Source organism: Nannospalax galili, unplaced genomic scaffold (genome assembly GCF_000622305.1).
Source record: "Nannospalax galili isolate Female #2095 unplaced genomic scaffold, S.galili_v1.0 scaffold591, whole genome shotgun sequence".
In the NCBI taxonomy this organism is placed as follows: domain Eukaryota; kingdom Metazoa; phylum Chordata; class Mammalia; order Rodentia; family Spalacidae; genus Nannospalax; species Nannospalax galili.
Genome location: NW_008330926.1, coordinates 3,017,525 through 3,025,409, shown reverse-complemented (window position 1 = coordinate 3,025,409; position 7,885 = coordinate 3,017,525). Strand labels below are relative to the sequence as shown.

At 42.5% G+C, this 7,885-nt stretch overlaps 1 protein-coding gene across 1 annotated transcript in view; it reads left to right on the top strand.

Moving 5' to 3' along the window:
• Positions 1-190: 190 nt before the first annotated feature.
• Dap3 (death associated protein 3) overlaps positions 191-7,885 on the top strand; it is a 49,220-nt gene continuing 41,525 nt past the window's right edge. Inside the window, exon 1 of the mRNA XM_008854055.3 lies at positions 191-742. The gene's annotated coding sequence lies outside the window, so the exon portion shown is untranslated. The remainder of the gene's footprint in view (positions 743-7,885) is intronic.

Genomic DNA, 7,885 nt, shown 5'->3' with positions numbered 1-7,885 from the left:
CCCTCCTCCACCCCCTCCTCCTCCTCCTCCCCCACCTGTGCGTCCTCCTCCTCCTCCTCCTCCTCCTCCTCCTCCTCCTCCTCCACCTCCTCCTCCACCGCCTCTCCTTGCCTCCCTCCCTTCCCCGCCCCCACGGCTACCAACGGCCGCCACGGCCGCCGCCGCCGCCGCCTTCGCCCCCTCCCCTCGGCGTGCGCCTCCCACAATCCCCCCCGCGGGACTGTTCCATTGCTGGTGGCTGCTGGGGCGGGGGAGGAGAGGCCAGGTTTGGGCGGCAGCCGCTTGCCGCTCGTGCGGGAATTCCACGAGTGGCGAGCAGAGAGGCCTAGGCCACCGACCTCCCTGGACCTGTGGTCACGGCGCTAAGGCTTGCCGGCCCGCTGCCCGCTTCAGGCCGCGGTGAGCGGGTCGTGTGTGGCACGGTGCCCCTCCGCTGGCCTGTGGTTGGAGCCGCGGCGACTGCGCGTTGGGGAGCTTCCTGCCACACGACCCTAGCGTTCTTCGCAGTTGCTGGACAGTGCGTCTAGGAAGCCGCTGCTGGTAGAGTGTGCTGGTCGCTGTGTCCAGGGTGCTGGCCGTCGAGTTGCGGTGAGGAAGTAGCCGCACAGCGGAAGTGACAGTAAAGGAGGGGGAAAAATTGGGACTGCGAGCCGCGGTCGGGTTGAGACGGGCATCCTCCAGGACCCTGGGCTGCCGACCGGGAACCGTAGGAAGAACCGGCGCGAAGGTCTGCTCTTCGCTGGTATGTTTAACCCTGTTTAGATTTCTCAAATTTCATAGTTACCTGTATGTTATGATTTTGTGCACCTTACGCACTTCTCAGAGATTCTCCATACTCAGTTTTCACCTGGAAACCTGATGTTAAAGAAACCTATGCATTTCTAATTACTTGCGGACTTGATCTTTTATGACCTTCAAGTTTCTTAGTTCCATATTGAAAACTGGACGTAAAAACTAGTTAACCCCAAATATGCCTTCAGGGTTGGAGTATGAAACAGGTAATATTTGTAAAGTAGAATTAGCTACTAGGCACGAGAAAAGTGCAGATTATTGTTATAATTTACAGTTCTGTTGATGTTGATAAGGGTTGTAGGTGTAATTGGTAGTTAATGTTCTGTTCTTCCCAATTGCTAGTAAAACAAGACCTGTCAGATTCGTTGGCTCCTGGACATTTGTTTTCAAAACTGCATTCCTGTTTCATTCGTAGAACTATGGGATATTAAAACCCTAAAGTTTAATCCGGTTTTTTATTGTTGTTGCTGTTGTTGTTTGTCTTTTTGAGACAGGGTCTCTGTAGATCCAGCTGGCTTGGAACTCACTATGTAGACCAGACTGGCTTTGAACTCACAAGAGAGCCACCTGCCTCGGCTTCCCAAGTGCTGGGATTAAAGGCATGCGCCCAGCCCTTAATCTAGCAACTTTTAGTCTCACCAAAAGGAAAAGTAAAATTTTAGAGGAATGAGCTACTATTAGTTAACCTCATCTTTGTGATCCAAGGAATAATTTTTTTAAGGAACACTACTATACTGGAATGATTGCCAAGACCCATTAATGCACTAAAATTCAAAATCTCAGGAGGCTAGAGAGATGGCTCAGCAGTTAAGAGCACTGGCTGCTCTTATAGGGGACCTGGGTTCAAATCCCAGCACCCACATAGCTACATCCTAACTCCAGTTCTAAGATCCATTACCCTCTTCTGACCTCCTTGGGCATTGCATTGCACAGGTGTACTTACATACATGGAGGCAATACACTTAAACACATAAAATAAGAATAAATTAATAGCAGAGACAGGCAGATCTCTGTGAGTTCAAGGCCAGCCTGGTCTACATAGTTAGTTCCAAGCCAGCCTGGGCTACAGCAGGGAGACCTTGTCTCAAAAAAAAAAAAAAAGGAAGAAGAAGAAGAAGGAGAAGGAGAAGAAATAGATAAAGTTCAAAATGTGTGTGTGTTGTGTATGTGTATCTTTTGGGTTTTTGTTTGGTTTGGTTTTGGTTTTTTGGAGACTAGCCCACGCTGGCCTGGGACTCTTGGTAGTCTTCCTGCCTATCTTCCCTAGTGTTGGAATTACAGACATAAACCACCGCACCTGGTTCATGTGGTCTTCAATTTCCCCATTACCTGTATAAATCGGGTCTTGTCTGTTTCCTTCTTTGTATTTAAAGGGGAAATTAGCCTTAATTGCCTCACTATGTAGCTACTTTTTAAATTTTTTATTATGTATGAAAGTCTTGCTTGCATGTGAGTGCATCTGTACTGTGTAATGCCTGTGGAGGTCAGAAGAGGGAGTCTAATCCCCCGGAACTGGAGTTACAGACAGTTGTTGGCCACCATGTGGGTGCTAGGAATCGAACCCAGATTCTCTGCAATAGCAGCCAGTGCTCTTAACCTCTGAGCCGTCTCTCCAGCCCCAACTATGTAGTTACTTTTGTTAACCAAGCCAGAGTAGATTAATGGGACCCACCAGGTTTACACTGACCTTTCTTTAGTAGCTTCACATGTGCAGCTGTCTTATACTACTACCTCTGTCATGGGTGGGTGTGTGCATATGTGTGCACGTATGTCTAAGTGTATGTCTAACATTTCTTTACAAGCTTCGTAGTCTATTTCAAAGGAAATGGAAATATTGAAATTAATACTTAAAATACCAGAACTTGCCAAGTAAAGTGATCTATGAAGTCAACACTTGGGAGATGTAGGCAGGAGGATCTGAAGTTCAAGGTCATCCTTAGCTATAAGGCAAGGTCCAGGCCAGCCTATCTCAAAACATCAACAAAGAAAGAAAAATGAGGGAAAGAAAAAGTGAAAGATTAAAAGCATTGGTAGAATACTGTACTGGGAGAACATATATTCCTATTTAATGCTTATAACAACACTCTTGAGATAATCTTACCCTTATTTCACAAATAATAAGCCTGAAGCTTAGAGAAATCCAAAACTTGATCTTTAGACTTCAGTTTGCCTGTCTCTTAAAAGCCTTTTTCCCTATGTCAAGTTGCCTTCATAGCAAAATTTCTTTTTTAACAAAAATTTATTTTTGTATAATAAAAATAACATGTAAGTGTACTCATAAGTGCATATATGTAAGTGTACTCATGTTGTGAAATGCCCAACTGGAGTTACAGACAACTGGGACTGAACCCATGTCCTCTGCAAGAGCAGCTGGTGCTCTTAACTGCTAAACCACCTCTCCAGCTCCAATAGTAAACTTTCTTATTAGCAGCATAAGTTTCAAAGTATTGAATATTTGTTTATTTGGCAAATATAATTTTTTTTTTTACTTTGTTGATGTCCTTTAATCATTGCAGTTATTTTTCTCACATTTAGGTTGTTAGCCTTAGCCTTTAATGGCTGTGCCATCTCTCCAATCCTCGTTGTAGTTATTTTTTGTACTTCAAGGTTGATGCTGTGATATAATGGACTTTTTCAGCATCCACCTTAGCAATGAGGAAAAAAAAAATTGTGGGATGGAGAGATGGCTCAGCAGTTAAGAACACCGGTTATTCTTGCAGAAGACCCGGGTTTGAATCCCAGCACCCACATGACAGCTAACGACTGTCCGTAATTCCAGTCCCAGGGGATCCAACAGCCTCTTCTGACCTCCATGGGCATTGCTGGGCACGGGTGCACTTACCTATATGCAGGCAATACACCTAAAATAAAATTTTAAAAAAGAGAAATAAAATTTTTTAAAAACTTTTTTTAATAAAATTGTATTTTGTTTTGATGGTACTAGAAATTAAACCCAGGGCTTTACAAATGCAAAGTAAGCACTGTACCACTGAGCTGCACTCAGACCAAAACAACACATTTAATGGGGTCACCAAGTGTATAAAAAGCTATTTATGGTCTTTGGACTCAGTAGCTTTCAGTAATTATACCAGTTTATGAATTGTCGGTTAAGTATAGGCAAATAAAATAGTATTCTGTTCTTTTGTGTATGCCTCAGAGCCTACCAGAAACTAAAAATGTACTGAGTGTTCAATGAAAGGACTTCACAAAATGTATGAACTTTGAATTATTTGAACTAACAAAGATACAAATAATAGGACCAGTGAGATGGCTCAGTGGATAAAGGCGTTTGGCCACACAAGCCTAGCGATTTGAGTTAAATCCCCAGAACCCATGTAAAATCAGAATGAAAGAACAGATTCCAGAAAGTTGTCCTCTGACCCTCACATGAGAGTCCACACATATAATAATAAATAAAATTAGGTATTTAGCGATATGAATGACAGATTAATTTCCCACCTATGTCCACATCTGGCACGTATGATATAAATATGCTAGATTATGTGAAATAAAAGAATACGTATAGAATTATGGTTGCTAATAAAGGAAACAGAAAAAAAACTGTCATAATGATATAATTTGAGCAAAAATTCCAACCCAGAAATTGCAGATTTCAAAAATAAAAGAGAGTCATAAGCCAAGCAAAGCAGCCTCTGGCCCTGGGAAGACAAGAATGAAGACTGAGAGCATCTAGAAATGCAACCCTGCTACATTTCTGTTTTGAATTTCTGAACTACAGATCAATAATTTGTTTGCTTTATATCACTGAGTTTGTGGTAGTTTGTTACAGCAGCAGTAGAAAACTAATACATAATGATAGCCAAATCATGCCTAAGCTAACATGGTTTGCTTTGGATTGTGATTCTGTGCTTCTTCAAGTAAACTAAAAGACAACACAACTGTTTAGATTTCCAGTATTTTATCAATTTTTTCTATATCCTTCAAAATCCAACAAATAAGTATATGTTTCCCTTTTTATACAAATGATATCATGCTGTTTACATTGCTTGGTGCCTTTTTTCTTTGCAGTATATTTTAGAGTCTTCTTCATCCATACATAGGGTTTCTAGAGTTTGGTTTGGTTTGTAAACAGCTGCGTAGTATTCCATTGTGTGAGTATGCCACGTGTGCTCTGTGATAGAAGCAGGTTCTTCCTAGCCCTTTAGTATTAGTATTAGCCCTTTTAGTGTTAGAAAGTGTTACAAATGAATGGTTTAGTTTAGTTTGGTTTGAATATGGTCTTTCTGTGTTGCCAATGCTGTCCTGCAACTCATGATCCTCCTAATCAGCCTACCAGGCAGTTGAAATTACAGGTGCACATCTCCATGGTCAGCTAGTGTAGACAGCTATTATTACATATACATTATTTTCAGTATCACTAATTAATGTTAATGACGTTGGAAATTAAAATCAGGTAAAATCAGAAGCTGGAGAGACAACTTAATGATTTAAAGCACTGGTTGCTCTTGCAGAAGACCTGAGTTCGGATCCCAGCACCCACATGGTGCCTAACAACTATCAGTAATTCCAGGTCCAGAGGATCTGATGCCATAATCTACAAGTGAGATTGAAATCAATAGTATAGATATATCACTGGGCCTTACAATTTTAAGGTGTTAATCTTGAGCCTCTGTGTGCACTTAACATTCCTTTTATGGAGTCTTAAACTCTGTGTATGTTGGGGGCGGGGAGGTCTCCTTCCACTGTGGAGATTCTGGGGATCAAATTCAGGTCATCAGACTTGGTGGCAAGTAAGTATTTTTATGTGCTGAGCCATCCTCCCATACTCGTTACCCCTACACCATTGAGAAATCTTTAGGCACCTAAAAGCTTTAGCCTAGAGTTCAGTTCTAGATTCAATTTGTTGAGAATATCCCGGATACAACTTGAGCCTAGGAAGCAGTCATAGCCCCTCCCAATTTCTACCTTCCTTTCCCCATTTGAAGACCTAGTGTTTATTTCATCATCATTTGCATCCTTATCAGATTTGCAAATTAAATGTATTGTTTCTAGTAGAAAAAAATACAAGTAAAATACTGAGAACTTGAAGTTTGTACTGTTGAAATGTCATAATTGTGTTTCATAATTTCTTCTTTGTGTGTGAGGTAGGGGATGTACATGGGTTTGCATGTATTTGAGAGTGTATATGCCCTTGTGTGTGCAGGCCAGAGGTGTCCTCCTCTAATGCTCTCCATCATATTTTGTGTGTGTGTGTGTCTTTGTGTCTCTGCATGTGGTATATGTGCATATGTGTGCAAGTGCATGGAAGTCAGAGGAGGATGTTGAGTGTCCTGTTCTATCATCGGTCTCTGCCATATTCCCTTGAAACAGTTTGTCTCTCACCTACAGTAGGCTGGCAGCCAACAAACCCCAGTGATCCCCCTGTCTCTGCCCCCCATAGTTGGGCTTACCAGTTTGCACCACCACAACTGCCTTTTTATGTGGGTGCTGGGGATCTAAACTCAGGTCCCCATGCTTGAGCAGCAAGCACTGTACCTAACACTGAGCCATCTCCTCAGCCCTGATGTCTCCAGGAATCCAAGCCTGTGGAAACAGAATGAGGAACAGAAAGTACAGCATAGCAGAATCTGTTTGTTTGGAGTTTTTTGCCTTTTTTTTTTTGTATGTACGTGTGTACAAGTAGATACAATGTGTATGGAAGTGCACACGCACATGTGTGTACATGCTTGTGGATGCCAGGCTTCTCACTGGCTTGGAGCTCAATCCCTAGGTTGGCTGGCCAGTGATCCTGTGATCCACCTTTCCCCAGTGCTGGGATTACAGTGTGTACCACTACTCCCGGCTTTTTTTGCCTCTGTTCCAAGAATTGAACTCAGTTCCTCATGCTTACATGGCAAGTACTTTACTGACCGCTCAGTCTCCCCAGCCCAGATTTTTTTTTTCTAAATGAAATTATCAAAACATAGTTGGACACGGTGGTGCATGCCTTTAATCCCAGCACTCAGGAGGTAAAGGTAGGTGGATCTCTGTGAGTTCAAGGCCAGCCTGCTCTACATAATGAGTTCTAGGCCAGCTGGGGCTACAGGGAGAGCTCGTCTGAAAAAAAAAAAAAAAAGACAAAAAATTATTTATTTTTATTTTATATGTATGAGTGTTTTCCCTGCATGTTTATTAGTGCACTGGTGTTGGGCAAAGCCTATGGAGGACAGAAGAGGGTTTCAGATACCCTGGAACTAGAGTTACAGAACTCCAGATGGTGTGAGCTGCCATGTGGGTGGGTGCTGGGAACCAAACTCTTCTTCCATAAAAGCCAGTGCTGTTTACCAGTGAGCCATCTCTGCAGCCCCAATTTTTTTTTTTTAATATTGAAAGTGTAACTTGAAGCTTTAATATTGAAAGTGTGATTTATGGTGGCTCACACCTGTAATCCCAGCATTTGGGAGGCTGAGGCAGGAAGATTGCTGAGAGTTCAAGGCCAGATTGGGCTATAGTGTGAGGCTCTGCCTCAAAATAAATAAGGGACTGGAGAGATGACCCAATGAGTAAAAGCACTGGCTGCTGTTGCAGAGGACCCAGGTTTGGTTTCCAGTGCCCTCTTCTGACCGCCATAGGTATTGCACACACCAAGATACGCCTACATTCATGCAGGCAAAACCCTCATACACAAAAATACAAATAAATAAAGATTAAAAATAAATAAAAACACAGCCAGGTGTGGTGCCACATGCCTTTAATCCCAGCACTCGGTAGGCAGATCTCTGAGAGTTCAAAGCCAGCTTGGGCTACATAGTGAGTTCCAGGCCAGTTGGGGCTACAGGGAGACCCTATCTCAAAAAGACAAAATAATAAATAAATAAATAAATAAATGCTGGAGTTGTATTTTAGTAGTAGAACATTTGCCTAACATGTACAAGGTCCCAGGTTTGTCTCTAACACCACGGAAAAACAAAAGGCAAAACAAAGAAAATGAGGTTTAGCCTAGGTTTCCTGCTTTGGAATCATGTTATGTTTTGGTTTGGTTTTGGTTTAGTTTGGTTTTGAGACGGGATCTCATGTTGAAGAATCGCGCTCAACACACAGGGACAAAACCAAGTTTCGGGATGCAAAAGCAAAAGGAATTTATTCATACACA